Here is a 19,794-nt window from a genome sequence, read left to right as displayed (position 1 = left end):
GTTTTTATAGGAACAAAATACTTAGTAGTATTGAACTTAAATATTTGTTGGTTACAAATAAGCATTGATGCTTTTATTTATAGTGAAAAAGGGCTCACAAATTGGTCACATGTTCCTTTGTCGACAGCTAATAAAGACAGACACGTAAAGAAAAAGACACACAATAATGTACATAATTATCTCCTATGTGGTCCCCATCTTACTCAAACGTGATAAGGTACCACCGTACACTTTGGTCTATTACATGACGCGTCGTTGTTGTTTTCTGCCGACGTTTTCTTTGGACAGTTTTTGCACATGTGTCCTTTGAAATATGTACCAAAATACCTACATGATTCTTCCTGTATGGCTCGTGGTAATTTTCATGATCATTTTTTAACTGATCTATTTTTTCTTCAAAATTTTTTACTGCTTTGACATCCTTATCTTTTGCAGGTTTTCTGGGGTCGCTGTATACGACTATTGAGGCGTCTTCATAGACTACTATGTAGTTTATCTGTTTTGTTAATCTGGAAATCTTTTGATGGATGTTTTTCATTTGATTGACGTATACGGTTGGTTTCCATTCTGTGCTTTCTTTACTCATGACTGGATAGTCTTTGTTTGAGATCCCATTCTTTATTAGATAGAATGGTTTTGAGATAAGATCCGAGGTAATTTCATCATACCAAGGATATGTAGAGTCGATCTGAAGAAATATCTCTTTTCCTTTGGCGAACAAATTGTTGAACTTTTGTGCCAAATTTTGTAACTCGTTTGGAAGGAACTTGAGTTCTCCAAATAATTTTCCAGGTTGTTCTTCCAGATATATGGTGTGAATCAAACCATTTTGAAAGAAAGATAGACATGTGGTGCTGTCTATTCCTAGTAATGTGACTGCTTTGGTACAGCCAAATCTACTGATTGGGTAAAAGCATTCAGTGGTGAATTCCTCTACATAGTTGTTTATCCATTTCCATCTGAGACTAAACTCCATATAAGTTGGATCAGTTATTTGGAAATTCTTTTTATGTTCGAGTTGACGGATTTTGTCAATCGACATCTTCTTTTTAGACTCCATTGTTGGAGATCTTTGGAAATTTTTCGCTGTTGTAATCTCTTTGTACGTACCGTAAATTGCCTTTTCAGCTTCTTTCATTGTCTTGTAGCCTTTGTGGCGTACATTCTTGCCGATGATATGTTGTTTTGCAATTGCCCATTTTCGGTAGATGCCTTTCATTGGACCATCGAAAATGACATATGCTTCAAACTTTCCCATTTCATTGTCAACGGGATCGCTTGTTTGAATGTTTGAACCATTTTTTCTTGCTTCATCTTCTTCTTCGACTTCTTCAGCCCAAGATTTTTTGCTGTCTGAGGTTGTTTTTGAAGTTGGTGCTGAAGATTTTGATTTCTGATCTTCAGTTGTTGAACTCCAACCACTAGGCGCTATTGACTCAATGGGGATTTTTGATTCTTCTGGGGCTATGTAGTTTACATAGTAGTTGTATTTTCCAGAATCTTGTCCCAGCAGATCCCAGTTTTCGTAATCTTTAGGAACTTCATCTGAATTTGTTACCATGTTTTGTAAGCTTTTTAGTGCGATTATCATCTCCGTCCTCTCGTCATAGACCTTTTTTCTTCTAGCTTCTAAGGCGGCTAGCTGCTCGTCCTTCTGTTTGATGTTGTTTTGAAGAAGTTTTACGGCTTGCTCCATTCTCTTGTTAATGTATCTGCAAAACTGTTTTGTTCATATTTTATGTATTGAATGTATGGCTGGAATGGTTGTAACTTCATTTGCCATCTGATTAGTCTACCTTGTCTATGATCAGCTTTAATTTTGTATTTCCAGAAACCTGTAAGATACTTGGAATCTGTTCGTAATAAAAATCTTGATTGAAGTAATTCGACTTTCCATTTTTCTAATATTTTTACACATGCCAGAGTTTCCAATTCCTAAATATGGTATCTGGATTTTGTATCTGTGAACGTACCAGAAATGTATTTGCATAAATGCAATTTTTCATTATTCTTTATTAGGATTTTAGAAGCACTATAATCAATGCTTTTTATAGTTTGAAGATCTTTCAATTCTTCAATTTCTCCTTTCTCATTAAGAGAAAGTTTTTCTTTACCATCAGGTAAATCTCTCATACAACCTGCCCAGGTTGTTTGTGATGCATCTGTTTCTACAATTAGAAAATCCTTTATTGTGGGATTGTAGAGTTCAGGCAAAACTTGAATTTTTTTCTTTAATGGTTTTAACGATATCAGAATCAGTTTTAGTCCAGGACCAAGGAATTTTTTCTAAAATTTTATTTTGCAAATGCTTTCTTTCTTTTGCTAAATCTTTGAAAAATCCTTCATCAGCAATATAATTTAAACATCCAAGAAATCTTTGGATTTGCTTTCTATCAGAAAGCTCGTTTGGAAAAGCTTGTATTTTTTCTTGGGTATGAGGTGCTAAACTTAGTTCTCCATTTTCCTTTAGGATAAGCCCAAGGTATTCTATTTCCTTTTGACAGATTTTTGATTTCTTTTTCGATATCACGATACCTTTTTCTTTGACTCTTAAAAGAATAGTTTCTACATCTTTAAGATGTTGTTCCTTACTTCCTTTTGTAAAAATAAGTATATCATCTATATATGCTAGACATATATGATTCAATCCTTCAAAAGATTGGCCCATAAATCTCTGATATATCGATGGTGCTTGTTTTAGTGTGAAAGGCAAAACATTCCATTCGTAGTGTTTTTGTGGTGGACATGAAAAAGCCGTTAATGGTTTTGTTTCTTCAGCTAATCTGAGTTGGTAATAACCAGATTTTGCATCCAAGGAAGAAAACCAATTACATCCATTTATTTTTTATATAATAAAATCTTTTCTTGGTAACTTATAAGAATCTCCAACTGTTGCTAAGTTTAAGTTCTTATAATTGATCACCATTCTCCTCTTACCCCTTTTTATCTCGTTGTGATTTTCAACATAAAAAGCTGGTGTAGAGTGTGGGCTTGATGATGGTCTAATAAGATCCTTATCAAGTAAATATTTGCATTCTTGTTGGAATTCTTCAACATCTCTAATAGAATATGGAATTCTATTTGGAACATTTATTTCGTCGTTAGGATTTTTAAGTTTAATAACTATTAGTTCATGGCTAGTGTTCTTAAGGCTGTCTAGAAGGTTATCTGAATAGACTTCATCTAATCTTTCTTCTATGCTAATATGAAAATTTATTTCTTCCCATATAATTCTTAATTCCTTAAGGTTTCCCTTAATAAGATTTAAAATCTCGTTTCTAGTAACTATCTTGGTAGTTACTATTTTATTATTCTTAGGGTTTCCTAAGTCTTTCCAATGAAGTGATATAGTATCTCTTCTTTGGGTAAAGGGTTCATATAATTTTACAAAATTATTTCCTATGATTAAGTCTAGTCCTGAATCATGGAGGTAAATTGTTGGAATAAAAAACTTATACCCTTTAATTTCTATTGAAACATTTCTAAGGTTAAACCATATTTGATGTTTCGATTTGTCTGCAACAATAATTTCTTTTGGTTTTGCTAATCTTTCCCAATTTCTAGAGATAGATTTTTTTACCAAAACAAAGAGTTGCACCTATATCTATATAGGCCAGGAGTTTTTTATTTCCTAACGATATTTTTATGAATGTAGCACTTTGATTTCCTTTACCAAGTATTTTCTTTGACATCTGAATCTGTCTCAATACAATATTCATAAAGTTCGTCATTAGAACTAATGTCTTATTCTATAGGTTCATATCCTAAAGCATATATAGCATGTATGACATTTTTCTTTGGATTATCTTTCTTAGGGCACTCATTACCATAGTGACCTTCTTCATGACATAGCCAACATGTACATGATTTTTTACCTCGTGGACATGTTTTTCTTTTTGGATGAGGTGGTTTTTTCTAAAGAATTTCTTATCTCCTGTTTTGAATTTTCTAAACGGAATTTTCTTAAACCTCTTTTTCTTATAATGATGTTTTTTAGTTTTTCTAGATCCTTTTCTATAATTAGGGTTACATCCATAGTTTCCTACTTTGTCTTGTAATTTATTACAACAAAGAGATACTTGAGCTTCTCTTTTGGCTATTTTTTGGCTACATTTCTCTTGGACCCAGATCTTTAGGCAAGTTATTCTTCCTCCAAGGGTATTATCTACTTTTCCTTCTGTGAGGGCTGAGGCAAAGTATAACTTAATTTGTTCTGATACTTTTTCTAGTAACTTGTCATAGAATAATTCTATCAAATTTCTAGAGTTTCCGGTATTAATATCTATGTTGTAATAATAGTTTTGGAATTCACAAATGAAGTTATCTACATAACACATATCGCAAATTTTTAGATTGGTTATCTTCCAAAGGTTCTGTTCGGAAAATGCTATTTTTGATTGGATGGTATCTTTCCATCCCTTGAATTCTTTAACTAATAGATCATATACCCAATCTGTTACTAAGGATCCAGTTAGGGATATCGTTACCATAACTTCTGATGGTAGAGTTGAAATGTATTTAAATGCATTTCCTCTAGTTTTATACTGCAGATAGTTTAAGGTAGCACTCAAATTTCTAAGATCTTCATTTAATTGGACTAATACATTATTTGTATTATACCAATCTCTTAAATCTTTTGCAGTATCTATACTACAATCTATATCTAGAATTCCTTGTCCTTGAAAAGGATTTTGTGAAGGCTCATAGTAAGAGGTATTTTTTGAAATTTTTGTTTTGTGAATTCTTTTTCAAAATCTGCAGGTCAGTTTCTGAAGTTTTCGCCTCTTCTATTTTTACATAATGAGGGTTTTCATTATCGGTTTCATTAGCTTCTTCTTCCGAGCTAAAGTCATAGAAAATTTGATTATTATCTTCTGGTTTGTCATCAAAGGTTTCTTGACCTTTGCCACTAATATCCAAAGAAACCATAAGTCTTTCTAGATTTTCTAGTTGCTTATTAAGGGCATCTTCTGTATCATCCATCAAAAGAAATTAGCTGGAGGTCTAATAGTTAATTGTTCAGAAACTTTTTCTTGAATTTTAACTATTTCTGGTTTTTTTTCTGGGATAATTATTTGTTTTCCCTTATCTTCCCGCCTTGTAAGAAATTGAGATAACTCATCTAGGGTTAAATATCTTTCTTTATTTTCTAAGAGTTTCAAAATGCTTTCTTGAATTTCATCCATCCTTTGGTGAAATTTTTTATATCAACAATTCTTGATTATGTAAACAAACATACAAGCTATATTGTTGAGCTGTGGATTTTCTGTATGAAAAAGGTGAGGATATCTATGTGTTTCATCTTCTTCATAACAGGCAAAATTTTCTTCATTAAAATTCCATGTTTCATGAGGTTTATACTTTTCTTCTTTAGACTGCAAAGTTTCTATATAGGACGTTTCTTTTTCTATCCTATATTTTAGATCAGAAAAGTCATCTAAAATCTTCCGTATATTATTTGTTATACTTCCGTCAGCCATTTTTAAAACATAGTTATAATTATAGGTTTTTTTATTTAAAATTTATCTAGCTAGTTTTTGAAGTCTTTCTTTAAGAGTTTTGGCTAACTCTATGTATTTTGAAAAAAGTTGGTAATCAAAATCCATTTTTAAAAAGTGATCAGCAGATTCTTCACACCATTTAATTTGTGCTTTTACTAAACCAATTTATTGGTAATTAGGATGTAAAATAAAAGGAGAAGGAATAATTCTTCCTGTTGGATTTCTAATCCAATTCATAATTTTTCTTGACTTTTTAAACATGTTGACTGAAAAAACCGATTTTAAAAGTTTTTGTCTTTTTTAATAAAATTAATCCACATGGATGGTTGGATGTGTGATAGGTAAGGCTGGGTAAGGGAACCCACCAAAATGGGGTGGGTAGATAAGTTCTCACCTTAATGAACTAGCAGTGATGGATATTGAAGAAACAGAAGAACGTATACAAGGAGAAAATATTATTTTGTTTTTTTTTAGTTAAAGTGGGAGTGAGATGGGGAAAGTTTAGGTGCGCCCAGGATTATGAACAAAAAATTATTTTGTTTGTTTTTGAAAAAAAAACATATGGAGAAAAGATATCATACATTTTTTTTTCTCTTAAAATTAGGTTTGCAATGATATTTAGGAGCATAAGTAGTTAAATTTGTTTAATTTAAAGATTGATAAGTCGAAGGTCAAGGGTTCAAATCCTAGCAAAGAAATAAAAACATTAACAAAAGAATTAATATATTAATATTTCACACCTTTTTTCTTAAAATCATATATAAAATAATATTTACAAGTTTGCCACCTTGTTTTATTTCAAATTTGACCCCATTTATTCTTAAAATCAGGTTTTGAAACTTATTCACTAAAACAAAATTTTCAATATATTTACAAAACTGCCACCTAATTTATGTTTCACACCTTTTTTTTTTTAATAAAATAGGTATAATACAAATAATTCTTATGTCAATTTTGCACTAGTGATCTGAACAAGTTAGTGAAGACCAGGAACAACCTTGTTCATGAAGAAGATTATGTAAATAGATGGGCAAAGCTGAGAGAAGGAGTAGACTCTGTCATGTGTGAACTTCAGAAGATATCATTTAAAGCACATAACCATGCTCAAAGCACTCTTAATGACTGGTTCAAGGAAGTTGTAAAGAGCATGGAGGAAGTGGTGAACAAAAGAACTCTGGAGAAGAGCAAGTTTTACATATCAGATATTCCTATGTTCTTCGATGCTTCTGGTATCATCTCTTCTAGCGTACAGTCTGAGAATCTGGATCTTACCTGGTTGACTAAGCTGAAAGTACAAACAGATTCTCCTATTCTTGAAAAGTTAAAGAATGATCATGAGCTAGAGAAAGAGAACAAGAAGCTGAAGAGAGAACTAGTTGAGCAAAGATTGTTATTTACTGAATACAAGAGGAAGACAGATGCTCAATTGGAAGAAGCAAGAATCAGAGAAAAAAAATCTGATCAAAAGCAACAATGATTTCAACGAAGAAATGAAGAAGCAGTTAGAGACTACTGTTTTATCTTGGTTTTCGGGTGTCAAACATTGATTACGTTTGAACCTTTTTAACCGGTGATATCTTATTTTTTCTTGGGAAGGGAAAAAGTAAGCAAAACCCTTGAGAATCGAGGTCAGGGAGTTGTTTTCGCTACGGGAAGGTGTTAGGCACCCATAACGACTATAGTATCCTATAGGAACCGTCTTTAATTTCTACGCGCGCGCTTTATTTTTAAATGCTATTTTGAAAGGATTTATTTAAACCTAAGGGTTTCTAAGTGAAGAATTGGAGGGAGAAGAATGTGTTTGAAATTTTATTTTATTTGAATTGAAGGAATTTTGTCCTTGCCTACGTACCCGTTTAAGGGATCAAATCCACCGTAGTTCTCTTCCAAGAATGTTTTTGTTTTTGTTGGTTGATTTTAAGTTTGAAAATTGAAGTTTTGAAGAATGGAGATTGAGAGGCCTTAAAGGCATGAGATTGAAAAAATGTGAGGTGGGATTTAGTTACTTTGCAAAATGTGGTCTAAGTATGGTTAAGATTCATTAAAGTTTGATTAAGAAAATAAAAGGAAAATTCAATGGGATTTTGATCCCAAGGTTTATTAAGAAAAATATTTTGAGTGATGTTGTTTATATTTTTTTGGAAAATTGATTTTTCTAAGTGTAAATCCTAAGCATTCATCTAAACATACAATCCTAAACATACATCTAAACATGCATATCCTAACCATACATCTAAAAATATCTATGTGATGTGTGTGCATGTGTCGGTGCTTGTGTCAGTGTACATCATTAGAGTCCATTGTCCTTTACATCATGCCCTAGATACATTTTATGGTCTTGCAAGAAATTTAAAGGCATAAAGTAAAATATTACAAAATTCCTAAATTTTACATCCTAATTTTTGCATGAAAGTTAAAGTGTAAGAAAGTAAAGGATGAAAATGTGAGATGGAAGATAAAATGCTCATGATGTATGAAACAAGGAACAAATGGTTAGTGATATAAGGCAAAGAGATAGAGATATAGGTAGGTAAGATAGCACTAACAAAGTGACAAAACTTGGCAAAACAAGTAGCAAAATATGTCAAAAACTTTACCATAATATCAAGACAAGCATATGACCTATAATTCTCACACCATGACAATTTTCTAAAGGTCTTATTACAATCAATGATGTGAGGATTATAAGAACGTATTCAAGTCAAAATCATGATATGTTTAGACATATTTGGCACTTTATCTTTACAAATAAACATTAAGTTGCCTTGTAAAGCAAGTAATCAACCACACATATTCACATACAGCAAAAACACATACAAACAGTGACAAATCAAATCCCCAATCCACACATCCTAACTCACAAGCATATACTAAAAATTGGAATCAAAATTATGCATATTTTCACAAGTTTTTTAACCTAAAATTCAAGAAATGAAGCAACACACAACACATTATTTTTTCATTTTTATATGTCAAAATATCCTAAGAGACAAGTTTCAAGTGTCAAAAATAGTTGTAAGGAAATTCATAAAAACTCTAGAAGTTTTAACAAGATTTTAACAAGGTTAAAGGCACAAAACTAAACAAGAAGTCAACAATTTCACATATATTTTCCTAACCATTATTAACACATAAAAACACCAAGAATCCATAAAAAATACCAAGGAAACATTAGGAAATATTTTTAGGAGTTTTCTCATGTATTTTTGAAGCAAACAGGGGTGTGATTAACAACATATAGTGTTGAAATAGCACAAAAATAAGCATAAAATGAAACACCAGTAGAAATAGGCCCAAGCCCAATGGGAAAATGGATCCTGGACTATCCAAACATATCAGGGACGTTGGATTGATCCAGGATCCTCAAACCCTAGATCAAACGGATACAAATATGCAGCACACCATAAGGTGGTTCAGCCACATGGAAACAAGGCACCTGAATCATCCACGTGGCGAACCAAGGATCCAACGATGGAGATTGAGAAGTGGAATGAACCAAACTGAACCAGACCGGTTCATGTGTCTATATAAACACAATGAAACCGGTCCATCTCATTTCCTTCTCCCCTTTCTCTCACTACAACGTTTTTAGAGAGAGATGCTCTGCAATCTCTCTTCATCTTCTCCGATGAACACAACGGCGGAGGTGTGGTGGTTCGCCGGCGGCGCCACCACACCTGAACATTTTTTGAAACTTTTTTGCACGATTGTGTTCATCTGAGTCCCCTCTTTATGATTCTGGAGCTAATTTCTTGAAACGAGGCTTGAATTCGAACAGATCTACGTTCGAATCTTACGTTCTAGGGTTTTGAAAAAGTTTTCTAATCTTCTTGGAATCAAACCCTAACTTAACCTATTTTCTGAGCTGATGACGAATTTGAGCTCTGACTTGAAAAACGAACGGTGAACCTTCGTGATTTTACATCTTAGGGTTTCGTTTCAAACTTTTTCGAATCTTTTCGAAGTTTTCACTTCGATTCACCGTTTGTTTTCAATTTTAAGCCTTCGATGATGATTTAAAACGAAAAATGAGAAGGTTTTGTATGTTTACCTGATTTGATTTGGAGATTCGAACAAAAGATCCACACAAGCTTCTGGTAAGTCTTGAACTGAAAATAAATCAGTTGTTTGCTTCTCTTTCTTCTTCACTGGTGTGATTTTGCTTCAATCCTCTTCTTCTCACTCTTTCTTGCTTCTGTGATCGTTCGAATTCATTGCTTAAGTAATAAATTTGAGCTTCGAATTGCAGAAGTCACGGTTTGATGATGAAGATTCCTCAGTGAATCTCTGAGAACTGTTTTGAATTCATTCCAATTGATTGAAAAAGTTGTTACTGGGAAGTTAGGGTTCAACGAAGAAGATGAAGATTCATCTTCGTTCTTGATGGATTTTGTTGTTTGATTCTGTTAGAGGAGAGAGAAAATGTGTGAATTGTTTGTGGTGATGTGGCTCGTAGTGATTGATTCTGTGGCCAATTCTGACACTGTGCCCTATTTATAACCTGCCATGTGTACTTGAGACCCATTGAAATGGTGACATGTGTCCTGGACCTGTAACTAACTCGTCCCTTGCTAAATTTTGGACCTGAGGAGCTTTGTGCAATTTCTGGACATTTAGGGACTGACCTGCAAAAAATGCTAAGGACCAATCTGCAAAATTGTTAAGACTCTGGGACTGAAATGTAATTGACCAAAAAGAATTAAGAAGTTTGACCTAAAAAATTCGAATAAAAAAAAAGGACCTAAAAGAAAATAAAGTGACTCAAGGGACTAAAGTGCAATTTTAGAATTTTTAGGACTAAAATGAAATTAAAATAAAATTGAATTAAAATTGGTAAATGGAAAATAACGTAAAGTGAAACGATTAAAAAATGACAAAACGTACTAAAACGAACCAATTACCTAAATGAGGTACTTTAAAGTAACCTCTCTCTGTCGAAATTTTGTGTGAAATGACCAAAATGCCCCTGGGGCTAAAACGACTAAAAATGACTCAGATGCAAATTTTAAAATGGTTTTTTAACAGAAAATTGAAGCAAGAGCTTATACAAGCAAATTAAAAAAACTCAGAGACAATTTTAAGAGATTAAACAGAGCTTTAACACTTGAAAAGACTAAAATGCCCCTAGGGGCTAAACTGACTCAAAATGACTTCAAATGCAATTTTTGAAATGGGTTTTGACATAGAATTGAAATGACTAAAATACCATTCTATGTGAATTTTGCAAATAATATTGAAATAAAATGCAAAGAAAGATGTAATTGATCAGAGACATATCAAATGACTTGAAATACAAGGAAAGAAGAATTGAGTTAGTATTTTTAGGTCCAAAATTAGGGTATAACAGCTGCCCCTATTTTAGTTTCTTTGTCCGGAGAGTCGAGAGACGAAGTCTTTGATTTGACGGGACGAAGATACTTAAATATTAACATTTGCACTGTTTTTGGACATAAAAATACGTTCTTAGATTTTCAAAACATGGATGCCATGCAATCTTTTGATTATGAATGCAAGACAAACAACTGGAGTCTACAGAGCATGTCACAACACTGGGTATTTAAGTAGACATTGACAGAGTAGACAAACCAGGGGATAGAAAATAAGGTACAAGCTGTTCTTTGGATCGAACTAGCCACTTGACCAAGGAATACAAAACAAGAGATAGGTGCAAGCAGTTCTTGGGATCGAACTTGGCACTTGACCGGAAACATAGACATATAGGCAGACACAAGCTGTTCTTTGGATCGAACTTGACACTTGATCGGAAATTCAAACAAATAGACAAGTACAAACTGTTCTTTGGATCGAACTGGCTGTTTGGCTGGAGATATAGAAAAAGGGTAGATACGAACTGTTCTTTGGATCGAACTCGCCGTTGGATCATCACCACATCATGTGGGTAGGTGCAAACTGTTCTTTGGATCGAACTTGTCGTTTGACTGATAACAAAGCATAAGCTGGGTACAAACTGTTCTTTGGATCGAACTTGTCGTTTGTCCGGAAGTATAGGTATATAAGCAGGTACAAGTTGTTCTTTGGATCGAACTAGCCACTTGACCAATAACAAGATACAAATTGGAAATTGGATTTAGAAAGATACGAATTGAGAGTAAGTTGATATTGATTTGATTTGGAGACTGACATGACCATTTTGTTGGCCCAGAAGCAAATTGAGAGAGGATTAACATTTGACACAGACATTGAATTGAAAGTTTGAGATTGAAAGAGAGATTGAAAGTTGAGATTGATCATAGACATAGACATTGAATTGAGAGTTGAAATTGAATTGAATTGGAGATTGGAATTGAGTTGAATTGGAGATTGAAATTGAATTGAGTTAAATTGACATTGAAATTTGATTGAAGGTTGAATTTGAATTGAATTTGACAGTTGAAATTGGATTGAGTTAAAATTGAGTTTGATTTTGACATTTGAAGTTGAAATTATGATTGGATTGAAATTGGAGATTGAAATTGAGTTTGACAGTTGAAGTTTGGATTGAATTGAGATTGAGATTGAATTGAAATTGGAGATTGAGTTGAAATTGGTTTGGAATTTGAATGTTGATTCAAATTGATAGTGGAGATTGAACTGAATTGAAAGTGGTAACTGAGTTGGATTGAAAGTCGAAATTGGAAATGCAATATGTATGTATGGTATAACAAGATTATTGAATGTATGAGCACATAAAATGCATGATTATGCATGTATGAATGCTTGCAATGCATGATTGGTTTGTAATTTGACAAGAAAGCTTCACAGAGATAGAGGCAATATTGGAAGATTGGGCAAGTAGTGGCTCGTGCTGCAACATATTCACACAGAAATCCTCTTTGGAGAGATCGTCGTTGAGAGACGTATCAAAACCATGGCTGCGGGCAATATAAGCTTGTAGAGGAGGGACTTTTGGAAGATTCTTTGATACAAGTCGCCGTTGTTAGGCGTGTCAGTGCTGAGTAAACATTGGATGTTCGCATCTGTGGTCAATGCTTTTATTTCATTTTCAATCTTTCATTTTTCAATCCCATTTTTGCCTGAACCGCCCTTTCGGGTTTTCGATTCACCGGGGAGTAAGATTCTTTTCATTGCCCCATTTTTGCTTGAATTGCCTTCATAGGTTGTCAATCAGCGGGGTGCTCATTTTTGCCTAAGCCGCCCTTTCAGGTTTTCAACTTAGCGAGCTTTTCATTTGCATTTTTTCAATTTTTCATTTTCATTCTGTTTTTTCGTTCTTGCCATTGACTACAGATCATCCTGAGGAGTAACCTGCTTGTAACACGTATTGAAATAGACATTGACATTCATTTATTCATGCATGTTTCATTAAAATGTACCCTACTGCTCAGGTTTGTTTTCAAAATAGATAGGAAAAGATGTTTCAACTTTCAAAACTGTTTGTTGCATACATTGACATTGTCAAATATAGAAAGAGAATATTTTGTACATAGCATTGAAAGTAGAAAGAAAAATAGAGTTTCAAACAATAGCACAGGCTCAAATTGATGTAGAAGAGTGAGAGTCAGCCAAAGGCATAGCTCCACGGATTTACAAAGCTTGGAAAATGGTAATTTTATTGGTTGGTGATACATTGAACACGATGACCGCTATATTTCATAGAAATTTTGAATTCACAAGTACAGAAGTTTCTGATGAAGATGATCATTGGCAGTTGCAGGTGCCCCAAGGGGTGATGGTGATTTGCCAGATATAGTTACTTGTCTTTTTATTGTCAACCTCATTTTTGCATGAACCGCCCTTTCGGGTTTTCGGCTCATCGAGGCGCTCATTCTTGACTGAGTTGCGTACAATCTCAGCGAGCTTTTTCATATTCATTTTTTGTCCCTAACTTTTGCCTGGATCGCCCTTTCGGGTTTTCGATCCACCGGGAAGCGCATTTTTGCCTAGGCCCCCCTTTCGGGTTTTCGACCTACCACGCTGTTCTTTTCTTTCTAGACAAAGTATTTCTTGACTATATCGGCATTAACAGGATTTGGGAGTTCAACACCATCCATGTGTGTAAGAATCAAAGCACCACCAGAGAAAGCCTTCTTGACAACATAAGGACCTTCATAGTTAGGTGTCCACTTTGAAGGTGAGAAAAACACAAGAAGGGGGGTTGAATTGTGTTTTGAAAAATTCTTCGTTTCTCCTAAAAACTGAACACACTGATCAGAAGCTAAGTGAGACAGCTTCTGAAGTGATGATCAGAATCTAAATGCAGCGGAATAAAAACAGAGAGAGAGAAGAAGAACGACACAAAGCAATTATACTGGTTCCTTCCACAATCCGGAAGTAGTCCAGTCCCCCTTGCACTTCCAAGGAGATTTCACTAAGAGTAATATCTGATTACAATTGCTCAAGCACACAAGCAAGAGACTTCCTTTGCTCAAGCACACAAGCTAGAGACTTCCTTTGCTCAAGAACACAATCAAGAGACTTCCTGCTCAAGCACAACTGCAAGAGACTTCCTAACTAAACAAAATTACAAAGAAAATTGTTTAAGGTTGAACACTTGATATACAATCAGAGGTGCTCACAATATAAATCAGATACAGACTCAATGGACTTAAGAATTTCTAAAATATGACTTTGAGACACAGAAATTCTAAGTGAATGCAGAACAATTTCAGCAGAGGTTTGGCACTTGTAAAAATGTTGTGAGTCTTTCGTTCAGCGTTCTTGCATTACCAAAACTCTAAGTCTTCACTCCTTTATATAGAGGTGTGAAAGAGACGTTGTGAAATTGCCAGCACACCAAAGAGTCGTTGTTGAAGCTTGATCTTTCACCAATGATATTTTGCCTGATTTGGTTGTTGTCCTATGAAGAACAAATTTGAAATCCATTCCTTATCCAAAGGAACATCTTTGCAGGCGAAGCCGTATTCTGAAGCTGTTTTCTTGTCTTGTAGCGTGGACACAAAACAGAGTAGTGGAGAAGGTGGTTGTACAGTTCGTACAATAGTACAATGTCAACGCTTTCGTCCAAATTGCAAGCACATGCCTTCAAACACCTTTGAAATGACCGTTGCAAAGTTCCACTAATTTTCTGCTATGTTTTCGAGTCCAATAGACAGCTTTTGCAATGTAGATTCTTCAATCTTGAATCTTCTGCAAATCCAGTTGATCTTCAGCTTCTGGTGAAATGACTTCTGATGAGGCAGCTTCTGATGATGCAGCTTCTGCAGCTTCTGATGGTGCAACTTCTGATGATGCAGCTTCTGATAATGTGGCTTCAGGACCTCTTGTCTTCAGGAGCACTATTTCTTCAGGAGCGCGTTTTACTCTCTTCAGGAGCAGCTTGACTTCAGGAGCGCTTTCCACTTTCAGGAGCGTATTGCCTTCAGAATCGTCTAAGCTTCATTTTCATTTGCTCTTTATTTGCTCATTCAGAACCAATTAATGATGTAACTTTTTAACTATGGTCTTGTACACTTGAACAAATATTAGCTAGTCTAATTTACAATTTTTAATACCTTGTTATCATCAAAACTCTTTGAGGTTCATTGTTAAGGTGAGGTTTGTAAGCTCCCCCTATGTTCTATCCAGGTTAATTAAATTCATTTTTCGTACAATAATATCAGAGCAAAAAAAAAATTGAAAGAATTGACTTATAGATAAGAAGAATGGTTCAATTAATTTTATTTGAAATTTGATACTTCACTCTTTTTGATACACCCTTTTAAAGGTAAAACAAAAAGATAGAAATTTTTCAAAATTTTCAAATATTATTAATGGGGCTCAGAGCCTTTAAATACTATCACATATACTCCCCCTTTTGTCATTAGCAAAAAGACATAAACAAAAAGAAGAGATGAGAAAAACATATGGTTAAAGGTTCAGAGCATAATTCAAATTATTTTAAAGCATATTAACCATCTTCAAAGATTAAATAAACAAGCATAGCAAGCATTATTATCAAAGCAAATAATAACACACAAGGTATAAACAGTTAAAGATTTTCAGAAGCAGGAAGAATTCAGAAGCTTATAATATCAGAAGCGAAAAGAACTAAGTCAGAAGCAGAGATGATCAAAGAATATTAAAAGCCTAAAGAGACAAAAAAATAAGCTAAAAGTGTGCAACTATGGGTTTGGCTTATTTCTCTAAAATCTTCTTCAGAAGCTCTTAAACATCAGCATACTTCTTGTCCATATCTTTTCTGTAGTTGTCTTCTCTGATCTTGGCTTCTTGCATATCAGCTTCCAATTTTGATATCTTCAGCTTCTGCTCTAGTAGCTCTGTTTCAAGCCTGTCATTTTCTTCTTTGAGCACCTTGTTCTCCTAAGCTAGAGCCAGGTTAGGTGCATCAATCTTCTTCAGGATCTCAGAAGGAATAATCAGATGCAGCTCCTTAGGCAGGAATTCATCAGATTCTTTGCCTCTGATACTGAGTGGATTCTTCACCCAAGTACCAAGAACTTCAACATCTCCAGTATTCTCTTCTATTCCATTCAACCAATCTTCCAGCTTCTGCTTGGCTTGCTCTTGAGCCTCAATGCAGGAATCATGCAAAGCTGAAATCAGGTTGACGACCCTTTCTTTTATCCTTCTCCATTGCTTCTGATAGCTAACTTGATGACCCAAGTCATTTCATCCTGCTATCAGTCTGAGAACTTCAGAAGCAATATCTTCCCACACATCTTTTAGTACTTGAGAATCCAGGTAAATGGTGGGAGGTGAAGGTTGTTTAGAGGGTTTTGGAGGGGCTAAGTGTATAATGGGTAGGTTTGATGATGATTGGTCATTTGTAGTTAAGGATTGGCTAGTTGATGGTTGGTCAGGAGTGGGGTCAACTACCATATCAGAGGCATGATCATTTTGATCATCCTCAGAGTTTGTGTCCATATCACATACACCAGTATGATGGGTGATCTTGATAACTTGTACTGGTGAAGGAGTTATGGAAGCAGGGTTTGGCTCAGGAACAATGTGTTCAGGAGCAGTAGTTTCAGGTTCAGGTTCAGGAATGGGTTTAGCAACTGGTTGTTCAGGAACAATTGGGGGTGATGAAGTTGTAGGGGGTGAAAAGGCTTTTTCTGGTGAAGGTTTTTGTTGAGGGGGGTCTTCTGAAACAACTCTATCAGAAGCAGCTGCTTCTGGAGTTGTCTCAGAGGCTTTCTCTGAGGTTGTGTTAAAGCCAGATTGGGGTAGTTCACCTAGATAATGACTTTCTAGGTGATCTAAAAGAGAAGTGTCTTCAGAAGGAATAGAGGATGTGGTACAAGATATGTGAGAAACTTGAGGTACCTTAGATAACATTGCAGAGTTATCTACTGCTTCTGAAGTTCCAAGATTCTGAACTTGCTTTACATTTTCAGCATCAGCTTCATCCACGATTAGCATCCTTTCTCCTTCCTCTTCTCTTCCAAGTTCTTTCAAGGCTTTCACTTCTCGCCTATTAGCTAAAGAGTCATCAGAATGTTCCTTCGCCATTCTCTTCATGACTGGAGTGACTTGAACCATAGAGCTTTTCATATCAAGTGGGGCCTTCTTTCTTTTCAGCTTAGGCTCTGCCTCTTCTTTCTCTATCTCCTCCCAAGCTTCTTCCAACCTTTCTTTATGACAAACGGTTTCCGCTTTCCCTCTCTTTCTCTTAGCAACCTTCTGTTGCTTACCCTTATCAGTAGCTGCTTCTGATGCAGTAGCACTCTTAGCCTTCTTTACTTTAGCAGGAACAGCTTCCTCCTGAGTGCTTGCATCTTTTTCCAAGACATACTCAGCTACTGATTTTGCCAACGTTTTAGAATTACTTTCCTCAAAGATTGAAGGAAAGTTCCTGATAATCTCAGTTTCTTCTGTGGTCATCTCCAACCACTTTTCATTCTCAGGAGCTTTCTTGATAAACTTCATAGAGAATAATCTCCTGCTACTAATAGTCCTTTCAGCAGTAGCTACTTCAAAGTATTTATCAGAAGCACTCCTTGTATTTCTCAAGAAGTTCAGCACTCTTCCTTGATGAAAGATCTCAGACAATAATCTTCCATAAGGTACTTGTTTTCTTCCTTTAGTAGTGCCTTCATTTATAGCCCAGCAGAGATGATCCATTACATATCTTGGGAAGTTTATCTTTTCCAGATTGGTCATGAAGTAAATTGCTAGCTTCTGTTGGTTGTTGGGTTGATCAGACCCTCCTGCTCTTTGAAAGAAGCAATCGTTACTGAATTTCACCAACATTCTGTTGTGAATCTCCATTTCAGAAGGCTTAGCATCTTTGTTTCCACCCAGAAGAGTGTTGTAGTAGCTTTGCAGCAGGACATCTTCCTTCTTGACTATTTCTTGAAACCTTCCTTCTGCATTCATTCTACAAGCTTTAGCTATAACGCCCTCAGTGATGGTTATAGGAATGCCCATCACTTCAGACCTTATTTCTAAGCTATCAAATGATGTAGGATTCATATTCATGGTCATTTTCCCTTTCTTTGACCCAGCTTGTTTGCTTACAACTTTTGCAGGCTTTTCATTGTACACTTCAGCTTTTAACCAAAAGTCCTTGACCAAGTTCACATATGTTGGCCCATTTAACATCTTGAAATACTCAGACAGCTTCTGAGTTTCTATCAATCCTTCCATGTTCACTTTGTACTTCTTAAGTGAAGTGAAGTCCACCGGTGATTCTACTTGAACTGTTAAGGATTTCCATGGAATATCCATAGTCTTCTGTTTGTAGACGGACCCAGATTCTGGTGCGCTTTGCATGTTTGAGGTAGATTCAGAAACTTTTGAGCTTGATGATGCCATTTTGATGATGATTGAAGAAGATTTAGAGAATATAGGGTTCTAAGGTTTTTGCGCTTACTTCGCAAGAGGTTTGAGAGCAAAATGTGTTTGTTGTGAGTGAGTAGTGTGTGAATTGAAAAAGTGTTTAAGAGTAAAAACGTTTGCAATTCAAAAGAGACAAACAAACATAACATTAATGACAAATTGGGGGCGCGTGAAAAGTACTTTCAAAGCTATTAAATCATCATTGCCCTTTTTGTTATACACCAACACATACAGGCCACGTAAGAAGTTCGCAGAGTAACTACCAAGTTAGTGGGCCAGAAGTTACTTTTAAAAAGTAACTCCCAACGTTTCCACTAATTCAACTATTCAAAAGCAATAAATCCAGCTTCTGGACTTCAGATGCTGACGTCATCATTATCAAAAGCGAGTTTTCCTCAGAACCTCAATAAAGAGCTTCTGATGGACTACTGCTTCTGAACTAACTTCAGAACCTAAAATCCTATTCAGGAGCAAGCAAGCATTTAATCAGATACAAAGTGCATGTTCAAATTTTTCTTTATAAAATCAAATCTTTCAACAGTTAAAGGCTTAGTAAATATATCAGCCCATTGATTTTCAGTATCAATGAATTGTATATCTAAAATTCCTTTTTGAACATAATCTCTGATAAAATGGTGTTTGATTTCAATGTGCTTAGCTCTTGAATGCAAAATTGGATTTTTAGACAAGCAAATAGCAGCAGTATTATCACAATAAATGGGAATACTGTTGGCAATTATCTGATAGTCTTCCAACTGATGTTTCATCCAAAGTAGTTGTGTACAACAACTTGCAGCTGAAATGTATTCTGCTTCTGCTGTAGACATAGCAATAGTTGTTTGTCTTTTGCTAGCCCAGGATATAAGATTATCACCCAGAAATTGACAATTGCCACTGGTTGACTTTCTTTCAATCCTATCACCAGCATAATCAGCATCACAGAATCCAATTAGCTTATAATCTAAGGATTTCCTATAAAGGAGTCCAAGATTAGTTGTTCCTTTCAAATACCTGAAGATTCTCTTGACAGCAGTCATATGAGATTCTCTAGGATCTGATTGAAATCTTGCACACAAGCATACACTGAATAAAATATCTGGCCTAGATGCAGTAAGGTATAACAAAGAACCAATCATACCTCTATACAGCTTCTAATCTACTTCAGCTCCTTCATCTTCTTTGCTTAAGGTGCACGTAGGGTGCATTGGAGTGTTCATCACTTTACAATCTTCAAGTTTGAACTTCTTCAGAAGCTCCTTTGTGTACTTTGATTGATGAACATAGACTCCATCTTTGCATTGATTGATTTGAATGCCAAGGAAGAACTTCAGCTCTCCCATCATGCTCATTTCAAATTCATCCTGCATCAACTTAGAGAATTCCTTGCAAAGAGATGCATTAGTAGAACCAAATATTATATCATCAACATATATTTGCACAACAAGAATATCTTTCCCAAGGGTCCTTCTGAAGAGTGTTGTATCAACCTGTCCTATTTTAAAATCATTCTTGACTAAGAAATTACTTAGTC

The 19,794-nt window shown here is 35.0% G+C and overlaps 1 pseudogene; it reads right to left on the bottom strand.

The window, feature by feature from the left end:
* Positions 1–3,669: 3,669 nt before the first annotated feature.
* Positions 3,670–4,983, bottom strand: LOC146915752 (uncharacterized; annotated as a pseudogene).
* Between the last annotated feature and the right edge of the window lie 14,811 nt (positions 4,984–19,794).

The sequence above is a fragment of the Medicago sativa genome, chromosome 6 (genome assembly GCF_051527215.1).
Source record: "Medicago sativa cultivar Bolivia chromosome 6, Bolivia_mono, whole genome shotgun sequence".
Classification (NCBI taxonomy): Eukaryota; Viridiplantae; Streptophyta; class Magnoliopsida; order Fabales; family Fabaceae; genus Medicago; species Medicago sativa.
The sequence above is the reverse complement of the archived record's forward strand: the minus strand, read 5'-3'. Positions and strand labels throughout refer to the sequence as shown.